The sequence below is a fragment of the Taudactylus pleione genome, unplaced genomic scaffold (assembly GCF_031769625.1).
Source record: "Taudactylus pleione unplaced genomic scaffold, aTauple2 ptg000030l, whole genome shotgun sequence".
Lineage (NCBI taxonomy): Eukaryota > Metazoa > Chordata > Amphibia > Anura > Myobatrachidae > Taudactylus > Taudactylus pleione.
The window spans coordinates 4,730,224-4,747,029 of NW_028284432.1; the positions used below are offsets into that span (position 1 = coordinate 4,730,224).

General features: G+C 44.9%; 1 pseudogene; it reads left to right on the forward strand.

Annotated features, from left to right (window-relative positions):
* The first annotated feature begins 10,490 nt into the window (after positions 1 to 10,490).
* On the forward strand, positions 10,491 to 11,156 carry LOC148539114 (RNA-binding protein 7 pseudogene; annotated as a pseudogene).
* Positions 11,157 to 16,806: the final 5,650 nt, after the last annotated feature.

Below are 16,806 nucleotides of genomic sequence, written 5' to 3' on the forward strand. Positions count from 1 at the left end.
ACTCTGGGTCATATAATTACAAATTGGTGTACTGCATGATAAAAGTACATGTATGAGCTGAGAGCTAACTTACCTTGGAGGTACCCCAAAAAACCTCCACATGGCACTATAAGGATCAGCACCTCCTCCTAATGCTGACTCCCTTCATGCCTCCAAACTGCAAGCAAAAAATATGGTAGTTGCTCAATCAGCTTAATGACATACTGCAGGTGCTTGTAAAGGGTGGGGTTTACACTATTATGTAGCAATAAGCCAGCATAACTGGCTTGGATAAGTAGATTTGCAAAGGATTGTAATGCTGCACAGAATATGACTTCCACAATAGTGAACACAAGAGCCCATTCAGACCCACTCGTTAGATGCGTACGCTTGCTCTCAGCGTATGCAAATTCGACTAAGTGACGGCAAGGCAGGCGATCGCATGGCAAGGCATAAGCATGCCTACTATGTCTTGGCGTGTGATCGCTTTGTGTATGTAGACGCCCATCAGCCTGTCTTAAGACGCCCACTAGCACACGTCATCTCCTGGAAGTGTATGCAAGCATCAGTACATCGGGTACCATCGGCAGCAAACGCAGCGCTTAAGGTTGCCTATACCCTGCTGCAAGCACTGCGATCACTTCAGAGTGAAATCCTACCAAGTGACATGTACTATGATGCTGCCTTTTAATTATGCATGCCTCTGAAACGGCGTTGGGACACTCAGGCACGCCTGCGTTCGCACCTCCACTCCCCCGTTACCAGTGGTCAGCCCCTGTCACCACCCACAAACGGCCTCTCCTGTCACTCACTCTACTGGGCAGTATATGCACAGCGAGCGAATGCATCCCGATCTCTCGCATTGGATCGCGCATGCACATTGCGATATGTACGCATGCGCAGATAGCAACTATCGGTCAGCTGCGAGCGTTCGCATAATAGCAAACGGGTCTTTATCTAATTTGTGTTTCTTTCAATGGAACAAACAGATCTCCCTCAGCAAATGTAGGATTAGGCTAGGGGTGTGCACCGGCCACTTTTCGTGTTTTGTGTTTTGGTTTTGGATCTGTATTTTTTTTCGTGTTTTGGATCTGGATTGGTTTTGCCAAAACCACCCTTCCGTGTTTTGGGTTCTGGGTTTTGTGTTTTGGATCTGTATTTTTTTTTAAAAAAGCATAAAAACAGCTAAAATCACAGAATTTGTAGGTTTTTCTGCTCCTATGCTATTCTGAACACCTCACACCTCACAATAGTGTTTTTATGTGCAAAAGGTTGCACCGAGGTAGCTGGATGACTATGCTAAGCGACACGAGTGGGCGGCACAAACACGTGACCCATCTAGGCGTGAAACTGCAGTGGCAGACAGGATGGCAGTTTGAAAAACTAGGCCCCAAACTGTACATAATGCAAAGAAAAAAAAGAGGTGCAAGATGGAATTGTCCTTGGGCCCTCCCACCCACCCTTATGTTGTATAAGCAGGACATGCTCACTTTAACAAACCAATCATTTCAGCGCCAGGGTCTGCCACACAATTGTGGCTGAAATGATTGGTTCGTTTGGGCCCCCACAAAACAAGCTGGCAATTAATCTGTCCCTGCACAAACTGGCTCTACGGAGGCAAGATGTCATCCTCATCCTCCTCATCCACCGATTCCTCACCCTCTTCAGTGTGTACATCCTCATCCTCACAGAGTATTAATTCGTCCCCGCTGGAACCACAGGTCCCTCTGTACGTTCTGGAGGCTGGTCTCCCTGGAAGAGTTGATAATTCATTTTATGAACATCATCTTCTCCACATTTTGTGGAAGCAACCTCCTACGCCTTTCGCTGACAAGGTTCCCGGCTGCACTAAACACTCTTTCAGAGTACACACTGGAGGGGGGGCAACTCAGGTAAAATAGAGCCAGTTTGTACAGGGACCTCCAAATTGCTTCTTTTTCCTGCCAGTACAGGTACGGACTGTCTGACATGCCTACTTGGATGCTGTCACCGATGTAATCCTTTAACAGACAGACGCACGCTTGTCGCTGCTGCTTTGAGGATGCAAGTGCGGCTACAGCCCACACAATTCACAAAGACAGAAAAAAAAAGAAGAATATTTTTATTGTTTGTGTAGCACACTTTGAGGGTGTCACCACCCTTTAACAGACAGACGCATGCTTGTCGCTGCTGCTTTAAGGATGCAGGTGCGGCTACAGCCCACACATTTCACAAAGACCGAAAAAAAAAGAACAATATTTTAATTGTTTGTGTAGCACACTTTGAGGGTGTCACCACCCTTTAACAGACAGACGCACACTTGTCGCTGCTGCTTTAAGGATGCAGGTGCGGCTACAGCCCACACATTTCACAAAGACAGAAAAAAAAAGAACAATATTTTAATTGTTTGTGTAGCACACTTTGAGGGTGTCACCACCCTTTAACAGACAGATGCACGCTTGTCGCTGCTGCTTTGAGGATGCAGGTGGAATCTAGACGGGATTTGGAACCGGGGACACACTACCTCCATCAATTGTCTAAATCCCACTGCACTAATGGCGGATACCAGACGCACGTCTAACACCAACATAGCAGTCAAGGCCTCAGTTATATGTTTTGCTTCAGGATGACTGCTGTCGTACTTCATCCTCATCGCTAGGGACTGTTGGAGGTTCAATTGTTTAGTAAAAGTAGTGATGTTCCTACTTCCTCTCTGGGATGATGAACAACTCCCAGCAGCAGCAATAGCACTAGGAGGAAGTGGTTCTTGATCTTTCCCTATTTTATTTTTATCGGAGAAAGTTTGGTCCTCCATTTATGTTATATTGATATATACGTGCGGCTAAAGCGCACACAAACACAGAAAATATATATTTTTTTTGCTGGAGAGTAGTGCACTTTGTGGGTTACACCACCCTTTAAGAAATGAGCCAGCCGGCTCTTTACTTATGGGACACAGGCGCACGCTTGGCGCTGCTCCTTTGTTGATGCACGTGCAGCCACAGTGCACACAAGTCACAAACACAGAAAATATATTTTTTTTTTGTTTTGGAGTGTACTTTGGGGGTTACAGCACCCTTTAACGGTCAAGCCAGCCGGCCCTTTACTTATGACACAGGCGCACGCTTGGCACTACTTTGTTGATGCACGTGCGGCTACTGCGCACACAATTCACAAACACAGAAAATAATTTTTTTTTTGGTTTGGACTGGAGTGTACTTTGGGGGTTACAGCACCCTTTAACGGTCAAGCCAGCCGGCCCTTTACTTATGACACAGGCGCACGCTTGGCACTACTTTGTTGATGCACGTGCGGCTACTGCGCACACAATTCACAAACACAGAAAATAATTTTTTTTTTGGTTTGGACTGGAGTGTACTTTCGGGGGTTACAGCACCCTTTAACGGTCAAGCCAGCCGGCCCTTTACTTATGACACAGGTGCACGCTTGGCACTACTTTGTTGATGCACGTGCGGCTACTGCGCACACAATTCACAAACACAGAAAATAATTTTTTTTTGGGTTTGGACTGGAGTGTACTTTGGGAGTTACAGCACCTTTAACGGTCAAGCCAGCCGGCCCTTTACTTATGACACAGGCGCACGCTTGGCACTACTTTGTTGATGCACGTGCGGCTACTGCGCACACAATTCACAAACACAGAAAATAATTTTTTTTTTGGTTTGGACTGGAGTGTACTTTCGGGGGTTACAGCACCCTTTAACGGTCAAGCCAGCCGGCCCTTTACTTATGATACAGGCGCACGCTTGGCACTACTTTGTTGATGCACGTGCGGCTACTGCGCACACAATTCACAAACACAGAAAATAATTTTTTTTGGGGTTTGGACTGGAGTGTACTTTCGGGGGTTCCAGCACCCTTTAACGGTCAAGCCAGCCGGCCCTTTACTTATGACACAGGCACACGCTTGGCACTACTTTGTTGATGCACGTGCGGCTACTGCGCACACAATTCACAAACACAGAAAATAATTTTTTTTTTGGTTTGGACTGGAGTGTACTTTGGGGGTTACAGCACCCTTTAATGGTCAAGCCAGCCGGCCCTTTACTTATGACACAGGCGCACGCTTGGCACTACTTTGTTGATGCACGTGCGGCTACTGCGCACACAATTCACAAACACAGAAAATATTTTTTTTTTGGTTTGGACTGGAGTGTACTTTCGGGGGTTACAGCACCCTTTAACGGTCAAGCCAGCCGGCCCTTTACTTATGACACAGGCGCACGCTTGGCACTACTTTGTTGATGCACGTGCGGCTACTGCGCACACAATTCACAAACACAGAAAATATATAATTTTTTTAGCACTTGGGGGGAGCACCCCTGATGGACAGAGCACCCCCTGGACAACACTACAGCACCCCTTTAGGACTGGGACACTGCACAGGACTTTGGAGTGGACACAGCCCCTATGGAGAACTGACTGCACAACACAGTCCAGCCAGCCCCTATGGACTTTGAAGTAGTGGACACAGCCCCTATTAGCAACAGCAGCACAGCACAACACAGCCAGCCCCTATGGACTTTGAAGTAGTGGACAACAGCAGCACTACACTACACTACACAGCCCTAACTCCCACCCTCCCTCTTCACTGTCCACAGCCGAGTGAGAAAATGGCGCCGACGCGGGTACCTTATATAGGATCCAAAACCCGCGAGACTCGGAAGGCGGGATGATGACGTTTTGCCTCGATTTCAGATCCGAGTCAGGCGGGAAAAGTCGAGCCTGACTCGGATCGGACTCGGATCGGGGGGGCTCGGGGGGGTTCGGATTTCAGAAATCCGAACCCGCTCACCCCTAGATTCGGCAAATAGCAATATTCTGCTTAGAAGATCATTTAAACAATCCACAGAAGAATCACTTCTCAGTAGACAGTCTCTTATGGCAAAAAGTACCTTTTGTATGGCCCCAGCGTAGTGTGTCAGCTTCCAAGTAAACTTTAACTACACAGAATTTCAACTGTACAGTACTTCAAGCAAATGGATGCAGCTTGAGTTCTCACTTGATTTCCTTTAATCACTTAGTGGTCTATGTACTAAGCCTTGGGGAGAGGTAAAGTAGGTGGAGATAAAGTACCAACCAGTCAGCTCCTGTCACTTTACAGGTTGTGTATGAAAAATGACAGGATCTGATTGGTTGGTGCTTTATCTCTGTCCACATCGACCACAAAATAGACTTCCAAACAAGTTAGAACATCGGCCCAACCATCAATAGTTTTACATAGAGGACTATAGAAACCAGGGATTTACTAAAGGTCAGTTGAAAATTTCCCTCAAAATAGACTTTTAACTGACTGGTGTTTTACACTTCTAAATCAGCTTCCTTTGAGTCAAACTTCATGATGATGCCTAAAAAAGGGAGACTGCAGTATGAACATCACCACCTGACTGAGAGCACCGAGGAACCTGAGGGGCCTATTCATCAACACTAAAATAACGTTTTTAAGGACATTTTCCTTAAATAACGTTATTTTGGTATTCATGAACAGACTTAGCACAGGAGATATCACAGATATCTCCTTGCTAAGTTCCCCTGCGTTAATTTCCACACTCCCCATACATTAGTACATTAGTATGGGGATGTGGAAATTGTGGTATTCATAAAATTCCGAAAATTATGAATTTTCGGAATTTGATGCATTTACTATTCGCCACTGTGAGGTGGCGATTAGCAGAATCGACTTACCTGTATGCGCGTGTGCAGGTCCCCCGACGAGTCCCTCCGGCGCTCTGCTCCGTCCTCAGGCTCTGGAGGCTGGTCGGACATGTGTGCTCCCCAGCAGAGCACAAGAAAGTTTAGAAAAAGAAAAAAAAATTATTTTTTTTTCTAATCTGTCATGTGGTCTGCTGGGAAACCACATGACAGACCAGCAGGACGGAGCCGGAGGCTGCTGCGCGGACAGGTAAGTCGGGGGGGTGGGGAGGTGAGCGGAGGGGGGAGGGGGGCGGCGGGGACTCGGGGGGGTACACAAACTTAACGCATCTGTAGGCAGTGCTGCGCATGCGCTGGTTTTACAGATGTAACAGCGCATGCGCAGCACTGTTTCCAGATGCGATAAGGTAGTGTAGGCAGGGAAATGTATCTATTTCCCGAAAAGCTGTCATCGCAAAAATGACAGCTTTTTGGAATAGATACTTATGGAGAGGTGGAATGATGAATTCCACCTATAATTAGGTAGAACTCCATGCGAGTTCTAAACCTAATTATCTCCATCGAATTTTTAGGTTTAATGAATAGGCCCCCCAATCAGAGGAACAACAGAAGGTTATTGAGGTACCACAGAGCCTACACAAACCTAGGTTCTTTTGTACGTGGTTAAATCTCAATGCATTGTCTGATGGCCACCACTGGTATGTATGTTATTCTGATTTTTATGCAATTGACCGATTATCACATACATCTAAGTCGCACAGCACATGGGTCAAGGTACATTATTTTTGATTCTCGTCTGGCAAACTCACGGCTTTATCGCTGAAAATTGAGGGCAAAACATGTCAGAGGCTGCTTCCAGACTTACCTACTAACCTGCTTTATGAGGACTTGCTTAAGGAGGTGCTGGCTGGGCATTGGCCATCTCTACTATTGCAATTGGGAAAGGTGAGCTGCACTTTTATGCAAGGCACCAATGGAGGACATGAGGCAGCTTACACATTGATTCCCCACTGCTAGTGCACACACTGAGTCATCAGCTGAAAACGGGCCACCTCCAACAGAAAGATTTGAGAAAGATGAGCCCCCCCCCCATGCAGGCCAATTAGGACCTGAGGACGGGTTCATTTTGGAATACAGATTATAAAGACATCTGCTGCGCTAATTTTTAAGCAGCTTGGTAGAGAAAGCTGCACCACAGCGGTGAGTTGATGGAGGACGGACTTTCAGTCTGCAGACTTTCCCCACCAGCTTTCATTCTCACACAGTTCACTCGTTGTCCGATACAGGGACATCCACCTCGCAGTAACTGTGATGCAGCTTGTTGCTTGGGAGAACTTGGTATCAGAGCTGTAACTAGATTTTTGGGTGCCCTGTGCCAGAAAGAGCATTAGCACCCACCCCTTTTCAAATAGGGACGTTAGATAGTGCACCTGAAAAAGGACCATGACCTCATGGGGTAGGGCCAAGGAAGAGATAGGGAAGGCCAGGAGATGCTGGGGATAAAAGAAGAGGAAGCTACAAGTGAGAATGATAATAAACAGGAAAACTGTCAGGCCCAAACATCGCCCCCTGCCCTGGCACAGGTCATACCACCCTAGTTACGGCCCTGCTTGGTATGAATATCTTTATTTACACATAGATCAAGTGCATCACCTGTCCATCCTGGGACTTGTAGTTCCACAAAGCTGATTCCTTTACCAAACATTGCAAGCCTCGTATATATTTAAATCAATCCGTTAAGATCAATGTGAAGTTTTACTATACCATTGATGTTTCCCACTGAGTTTATTATTGTCCAGTCTTGTTCTATTACTGTTTGTTCCCAATTGTAAAGTGCAACAGAATATGCTGCCGATATATAAGTAACTAATAATACATAAATAAAATTACGGTACATGACCATGCATCATGGAGACATGCCGCATGACCTCGCAGCACGCCCCAACTCTGCATGCCAGCCGAGCAGAGAACCGGGAGGCGTATCTGTTCGGCCAGCCCTTTTGGAGGCTGGACCAGCCAGTTAGGCCATTGGCCCTTCTGACATTTGCCAGAGATGCCAGTTGGCCATTCTGGCCATGGGCTAGACTGTGTTTAGGCTTAAATATAATGTCGCTTTTTCAACCATTTCTCTGCTTTTTTTTCGTTTGACCTTGTGCCTTCTATACACTGGCAGAAGGGCTATTCACTTACATTGCTCTTTTGGGAAACACAAACCAATCAGAGGTTTGCTTTCTTTGGGCAGTCATTTCCAACACAAAAGGATGAGGAATAGTGCATAATCCGTTTTGGTCCACCCAGGCCCGGATTAATGGCCACATGGGCCTGGGGCTGAAAATGATCAAGGGCCTATTGTGAAAAGCCGAGGTGTGACTAGTGCTGTGTGGGTGTGGCCGATTGTCCACCTCCTACACTATCAGTCCCAATGCTTCCCTAAACAAATGAAAGTAGAAAAAATGCATAATTTTGTGAGGAAAACAGAAATACAGGGGGAGATTTATTGATTCTTGGAGAGAGATAAAGTGGAAAAGTTTCTCAAAGCAAAAAATCCGCTTCCGTCACTATTCTGGCACAGCCTGTAAAATAACAGTTACAATCTGATTGGTTGCTACGGGCAACTTCTTCACTTTATCTCTCTCTTTAAATAATTATGGTTTATGGCCAACCCTTTGGCCAGCTGGGCAACTGGTTGTCAACATGCTGTCATGATGATACTGTAGGCCTATTTTTATTACAGAGGCCTGTGTCTCTAGTCCCATCTCCCCCATTGTTAATCTGGCTCTGGCCCAATCACGTGCCACAATCTGATCAGGTGCGCCTAAGTGCATGGGTTTTTGCTGGGCAAGGCAGCAGAAATTCTGGAGCAGGCTGAGGTGTCTCCTCACCAATGTTAGTAATACCCCTTTCAGACATGCAACCCGGGAAATTTCCTGCTCAGACCCGGGAATTTCTCCTGTGCAAATTCCACGGTATTTGGTCGAGACCCCCCTTTCACACTACAGTGTCTACACAGGAAATTCCCAGGTAGACCCCTTTGAGACTTAAGCCGGGTTTTTCTGCTTACCTGCCTCTCCTCTGCCATCTGCTCCTCCTAGCCTATTGCCTCTCCGGCTGCTTCTGATGATGTCATCATTGGGCTGCCAGAAGCCGGGCAATGAAAATGCTGAATTTTTTTTTTTTTTCTATTTTATTATTTCATTATTTGTTTTAATTCTTTTATTGGCCTGGTGGTCCAGCGGGAGTACGGGTGGCCCGCTACTGCTGAGACCAGTCGGCGGTCTCCAGCACAGGCGGGTGTCCCCAGCATCCGGCTGGGGTCCTGTGTCGCTGACTCCATCTACAGCGACACAGCCACCGGCGCGGAGGGGTGGTGAGCAGCAACGCTGAGCGTCCTATAGGACGCTCTGCACTGCCACCTCTATGTAAAAGCTGCTTGGTGCAGCCTGGGAGTAGTAAATTCCCGGGATGCACCATTCAGACATGAGCAGGGTAATTTCCAGGTACTTAAGTCCCGGGAAAAACCCTGGTCGATTGAAGGGTCAGCTAGGTACCTTTCAGACATACGTGGCTACCCGGGAATTTGGCTGAGGCAGGCCAAATTCCTGGGATTCTCGGCATGTCTGAATGGGTATAACTAATAATTGGGTTATATAGAGCATATTTATTAAGATCGTAAATGGCAAACTGGCAATTCAATTATTGGACAGAGATTGATTTTAGCATATGTAAAACAACTTCCTATTTTTTTTTTTTTTTAATCAACAGTTTTCTTTATTCTCTAAAAAACTAATAATTTATAAAATTCTGCTCTTTGATTTAAATCATTGTTTTTATCAATAGTAGAATATTATTAATTTGGCATTTCTGACAAATGAGAGACCAGTTTATGGCTGATCAGATGGAGTATTTTGTTTGACCACGGTAATACTGTACGTCACATACAACAAATCTCTTACCCTTTATCCAGTAAACTCATTTACCCTCTTCGTGCTGAATTATCCCATAATGACTTTAACTTTCTATAAACAATTTATTTAATTTTCTCCAACAACAGTTTACATTAAAATTAAGACTTCATTACTGCATTGTCGGATCCTTGTAATTGAATTTTGCCGTGGAACGAACATATTGATTAAACATTTATATCAAATAGATTCCAGCAACTAAGCAACATTTTATTGATTTCAGTTAAAGGTATTATTCCAAAGAACTGATAATATTCATCATCGGTAAAATTAATCAAACTCATTTTCTGCTTATATAAATTGTTAAGTTTATTACAATAAGGGTCATTTGCAAACAGCAAACATCTGTGGACCAACAATGGTCCTCTATATGCACAATTGTAGGAAAGAAAGGATATTTGTACTAGGGGTGTGCACCGGCCATTATTCGCGTTTTGTGTTTTGGTTTTGGATCTGGATCTTTCTTCGTGTTTTGGATCTGGATTGGGTTTGCTAAAACCACCCTTCCGGGTTTTGTGTTTTGGTTTTGGATCTGGATCTTTCTTCGTGTTTTGGATCTGGATTGGGTTTGCCAAAACCACCCTTCCAGGTTTTGTGTTTTGGATCTGTATTTTTCTGGAAAAAACAGCTAAAATCACAGAATTTTTTTTGTTCCTACGCTATTATTAACCTCAATAACATGATTTTAGGCCAAAAGGTTGCACCGAGGTAGCTGGATGACTATGCTAAGTGACACAAGTGGGTGGCACAAACACGTGGCCCATCTAGGAATGGCACTGCAGAGGCAGACAGGATGGCAGTTTGAAAAACTAGGCCCCAAAAGGCGCTGCGCGGTGACTTATCGCATCACCCATCGACTTTTGCTACTGGGCACACAGGACGCGACTCAGGAGAGAGATGGGCACTGCCGAGGTTGATAGGACGCTGTTCGTGACGAACTTAGATCCCAGGGCCACCGAGGAGATCCTGTTCGATCTGTTTCTGAAGGCTGGTCCTGCAATTAACGTTAAAATTCCAAAGGACAAGGATGGAAAGTCGAAACAATTTGCTTTTGTCAATTTCAAACTTGAGGAGTCTGTTCCCTATGGAATGAGTTTGTTAAATGGAATCAAACTCTTTGGGAGGCCACTGAAAATTCAATTCAGATCAGGAAGCAGCCATGGCTCCACAGAAGCAAATAGCGCAGCCTACTCACCACAAGGAAATGGCAGTTTTACTTGAAACAGTCCATCAACACATGACCGCAGGCATGATGGCAATGGGGAGTTCACGAAATACTCTGAACTTTCACCTCAGAGATCTTACTCTTCTCCAGACAATTTTCAAAGACAATCAATGATGAATAACTTCTATAGGTCGGAAACCCCTCATGGATCCAGCACAGCAATGATGGCCCAACCCAGTTACTCGCCATCACATTATGCGCCTCACCAAAGTCGGTACAGTGACGGATCCGATCATTCTCCCCCACACAGATATGATTCCTCTTCCAGCCACCGATCCAGTAGAAGCCATAGCTCTCATCCTTATCAAAAGGAGAGTTACCACAGTAGCAGAGACTAGGGATGTGCAGGCTCGGATTACTTCGGATTTTCCCACCGAGTTTGGATTTTTCCTGCCAAAAATCGGGTCTCAGAAAGAGGCAAAACGTCATCTTTCATGGACAAACATCATCTTTCATGGACTTTTGTCCAGGACAGCCCCTGTAAAAATTATTTTGATGAAGGGCAGCATACAATCAACCAACAGGACAGCCCCTGTAAAATTTATTTTGATGAAGGGCAGCATACAACCCACAGGACAGCCTTTGTAAACAGTACTTTGATGAAGGGTAGCGTACAACTCACAGGACAGCCCCTGTAAAAATTATTTGTATGAGCGTACCCCTACAGCAGACAGGGCAGCCCCTGTAAAAATTATTTGTATGAGCATACCCCTACAGCAGACAGGGCACCCCCATTATTTGTATGAGCGTACCCCTACAGCAGACAGAGCAGCCCCTGTAAAAATTATTTGTATGAGCGTACCCCTACAGCAGACAGGGCAGCCCCTGTAAAAATTATTTGTATGAGTGTACCCCTACAGCAGACAGGGCAGCCCCTGTAAAAATTATTTGTATGAGCGTACCCCTACAGCACACAGGACACCCCCTGTAAAAATATTTACAGGGGGTTACACCATTCCAGAATATTTACACCATTCCAGAATATTTGAGCAAGTTCGGAAATCTGTGGGGGGGGGGGGGGGGGGGGGGGAGTTTGTCAGGAAATGAACCTCACACTGCCCTGGACATACTGTATATGTACACATTGGTCTCCTAATGTACTGGATATTGAATACAGTATTAATAATTGACCCTATAGATGGTCCATATCAGTGCACCGTTAACAGTGCATGTTTTCCAGATCTCCTAGTTAGTGCACAAGTATTTTCATTACTGGCTGACACATTCTAAAAGATCAACAGGCGGTGCTAATTATTTCATTTGTGACACTGAGGTGATCTTAAAAACATGCAACTTTAGTATTATATGCTATTCTATTGTGGTCATGGTGTGGGCTAGGAAGGGGGGTTTCCAGGCAACTGGAAATCCCCCCTGAATTTGCCTATGTACCAGTAAGTTTTGGGCGTGTGGGTGGAAACCTCAGAACCTGGAAGAAACCCACGCAAATATGGGTTTCCACTGGATATCAACAGGGGTGCTGAGAGGAGGGGAGGGGCAAGTACTAATTACCAGGGCTCAGCTTGTTGGAGGGGTCTGCTCCCTCCCCAGAGCCCCCCATTCAGTAGCTTTCATCCCCAGCCCATCACATGCATACTGAGGGAAAGAAAGAGCCCGGCTCCGCCCTCATAGTGGTCAGCTGCATCTCCTCTCTGGGCATCTCACGGATAGGAGAATGCAAAAGTAGGTAGCCTAAGTATAGTGTGTGTGTGTATGTATATAAGTAATAGGCTTTATCCCACTGCATTCAACAGTGGAGAACACTCTGCATTACACAGTGACAGAGCAATGCAGAGTGCACACCTCTGAAATAAGCCCAACCCATCCCTCACAATCAGCTTGATCTACAAAACAAGCCCTGGGATAATTGCCTTAATGTCACTGTAGCCCCCCCATGGAGTAATTAGCGGTTTACTATTTTGCTTCTCTGAATCCTAAAAAAGCAGGACACATGCTATAGAGGTGAGTAACAATTCAATTCTGAAAATGTACTGTTTCTGCAAATAGGCAAATCAGTCTGTACGTTAAAACTAGGGATGTGCAGGCTCAGATTAGTTCGGATTTTCCCGCAAAATTAATATTTTTCCCACCAAAAATCGGGTCTCAGAAAGAGGCATAACGTCATCTTTCATGGACAAACATCATCTTTCATGGACTTTTGTCCAGGAATGATGATATTTGTCCATGAAAGATGATGTTTTGCCTCTTTCTGAGAACCAATTTTTGGTGGGAAAAATCAGAATTTGGCAGTAAAATCAGAACTAATCCAAGCCTGCACATCCCTAGTTAAAACGTCATAATTGAACAACAGATTTTATAAAAGAAAAAAAAGAAAAAAAAAATACAAATATACATTATAAAACATTTTTATATATCTCACACCTTTTCAAACGACTTTTTTTGTTTGAATGAATTATCAGACATTCTGGCATACCAAGAGCCCTTATACCACCTTTTACCAACCTGAACAAATGTGAAGTCATTCTGTTTAGCAAAAAGTAATAAGCAGACATTTGATAAAGTTTTAAAAACGTTGTTCGTCTAATACAGAGGAATGCGGAATAGCTCTATAAATAATAACTTGGACTTTTTGCAGTAAAGTGAAATGTAAGAGAAATGAGGCAAAACTACATAAGAGAATCTCACTTGTACGGACTCCGTGATAGTGGAAAATTAAGCGTTTTGACAAAACTCTGCTGTATCTCCTGCAGCAGCGCGATCCATTAATAACCTGAGGAATTGCAATCACATTTGGAGAGCTAAATCTAATTGGAAATTAAATACTCATATAATTTAAAGAGTTGGCAGCTAAATAATGAAATGTCTAAATACATTAACATTTAGCTCAGTTTTATACAGAAATTTCAAAATATAACAATATGAATGAGTTAAACGAAATAATTTTGATCCCAAAGTATTAAATATATTAAACATATAAATGTTTGAGACATCTCATCTCCCTGTGGCTAACAATGTAACAATTAATTAATTTATTTATTATTATTATTATTTATATTATTATTCAGATTCATAGGATTTAATGGGATTAGATAAGGAGTAGATGGCATAAAATGGGCAATACATACAAGGAATATTTTAAGGATGTTGCAATCCTCATTTACATACTTGCCCACTCCCCGACGCACTTGCGTCACTGTAGCCCCTCCCCCCGCTATGCAATGCTGAGATTACCGGCATTGTGAAGTAGGGGGCTGAGCTACAATGACACCATTGCGTCATCACACCCCCCAGAGCCACCTACTTCCACCCCATGGCCACTCCCAGACCCGCCCACGTCCGCCGAGCACCATTCCCCGAAGTAGCGACCTGGCTGCCTCCTCCCGGAGACGGCAGTCAAAAAGTTGGCAACTATGCCCATTTATTAGCTTGAAATATACAATTACTTACTGTGCACACCAAATTGTGTATCCTGCATCCATATTATACCACAGGTGCATCACTTTTTCCCTGTAGAGGCGGCATGAGGGAGGGGTGAGAGCTTTGGCCAAGTACAGTAAATCAGGTTCGCATATGGGGCCTGATTCAGAACCTCTAGCAAGCGACCACACGTATGGTCCGTTATGCGCATGTGCGACTGAGCCCTTGCGAGCAGATTTTCGGTTGCTCATACGGACTGCAAGCAGGAAGTGACTCCTGATAGTTGATTGACAGGAAGGGCCGTTTGTGGGTGGTAACAGGGGCAGGCCACTGGAAACGGGGGAGTGGAGGTGCGAACGCAGGCGTGCCTGAAAATCTTAACGCCGTTTCAGAAGCATGCATAATTAACAGCCAGTGTCATAGGACACGGGACCTGGCAGGTTTTTACACTGAAGTGCTCGCAGTGCTTGCGGTAGAGTATGCGACAAGCGCTGCGATTGCATCTGATGGTACCCGATGTACCGATGTTTGCATTCACTTCCTGGAGATGATGTGCGCAAGCGGGCGTCTTAAGACAGGCTGGTGGGCGTCTACATACACAAAGTGATCACTCACCAAGACATAGTGTGCTTATGACTTGCCGTGCGATTGCCTGCCTTGTCGTCATTTAACCAAATTTGCATACGCTGGGAGCGAGCGAGAGCATCTGGCGAATGGGTCTGAATCAGGCCCATGGTTAGAGGTGCGCACAGCTGCACATAAACCTTTAAGTAGGCATATCTGTTGCAGGTGTTCTACATTATATAGAGTATATAGTACTTAGCAAAAGTTTTAGGCAGGTGTGGAAAAAATGCTGCAAAGTAAGATTGCTTTCAAAAATAGAAGTGTTAATAGTTTCTTTTTACCATTTAACAAAATGCAAACTAAATGAACAGAAGAGAAATCTAAATCAAGTCAATATTTGGTGTGACCACCCTTTGCCTTCCACATCCTCACCTTTGTAGAAGAGCTTGACTGTTCCACACCCGGTTTTAAGCCTCCTACACAGCTATTTCTGTTTCAGTTAATGGGGGAGATGTACCAACGGCGAAAATGCGGTAAAACCCCGCAAAATGCAGTTTTCGGGGGTTTTACCACATTCCCCATATGTACTAAGCTCTGCCCGGCAGCATCGTATAGGACAGCTCTTATTGAGAGAGCTGCCCTTTGTGAAATCCTTTGTACATACCGCGGTAATTAACCGCTGTATGCACGTGAAGTCAAGGGGGATGTACGGCATCGTGATAGCGATGCTTAGTACATCGCGCCCAAAGACTGTGTTTCCACCTACATATGATAATGATGATCATTATCACCTGTTTGTTATGGTTGGTTTATCATACACCTGACTATAATCCTACAAAATGCCTGCCTTTGTGCAAGTGTACCTAGAAGAATTGATGCTGTTTTGAAGGCAAAGCGTGGTCACAGCCAAATATTGGTTTGATTCAGACTTTCTTCTGTTCATTCGCTTTGCATTTAGTTAATTTATAAAAATAAACTATTAACACTTCTATTTTTGAAAGCATTCTTACTTGGCAGCATCTTCCACTCCTGCCTAAAGCTTTTGCACAGTATATATACTTTTATAGTGATCACTTATCTGCCTTAGGATCTCATTCAGACCCGCTCGCTGTGCGCTCGCAGGCGGCCCGTTGGTTTGCGAACGCGCATGCGCACCCTTCATTCTGCGCGTGCACTAAGTACTCTGTGCAATCACAGCCCGCTCGCTCGCCCAGCAAAGACAGCCCAGTGAAATGAGTTACATGAGAGGCCGTTTGTGGGTGGTAACAGGGGCAGTACACTAAGAACGGGGGTGTGGAGGTGCGAACGCAGGCGTGCCTCAGTGTTTCAATGCCGTTTTCAAGGCGTGCATAATTAACAGTCAGCGTCATAGTACACGTCACATGCCTGTTTTTTACACTGAAGACCTTGCAGTGCTTGTTGTAGGGTAAGGCAACCACAAGCGCTGTGATCACTACCAATGGTGCTTGACGTACCAAAGTTTTAATACACTTCCTGGAGATGACGTGCGCTAGTGGGCATCTCAACATACGCTAATGGGTGTCTGCATACACAGAGCGATCGCTCGCACAGCCAAAGTGGGTATGCTTATGCCTTGGCGAGGGATCGCTTCCCATGTCGTCACTTTGACAAATTTGCATATACTGGATTTGAGCGATCACATCTAGCGAGCGGGTCTGAATGAGGTCCTTAGTGCCACACATTAAACAATCTGTAAAATATTTATCTTGGGGGACAAAAGATATGGTGCCTATTTACTAAGCAGTGTTAGGAGACAGAGTGAAAAGTGATAAGAAAGTGATAAGGTGCCAGCCAATCAGCTCCCAACTGTCAATTGTTCAAACACAGCCTGTGAGATGACAAGAGCGGATTGGCTGGCAACTTATCACTTTTCACTCTGTCTCCTAACACTGCTTAGTAAATAGACCCCATGGTATCGTGGGGCAGTAATGAACAGTATGATGAAGAGCTGTCCCACAATGTGCCGCAGAAGATGGTGTCTCGTTATCACCTGCTGTACAACAGAGTAAGGAGACCATAAGTACAAGA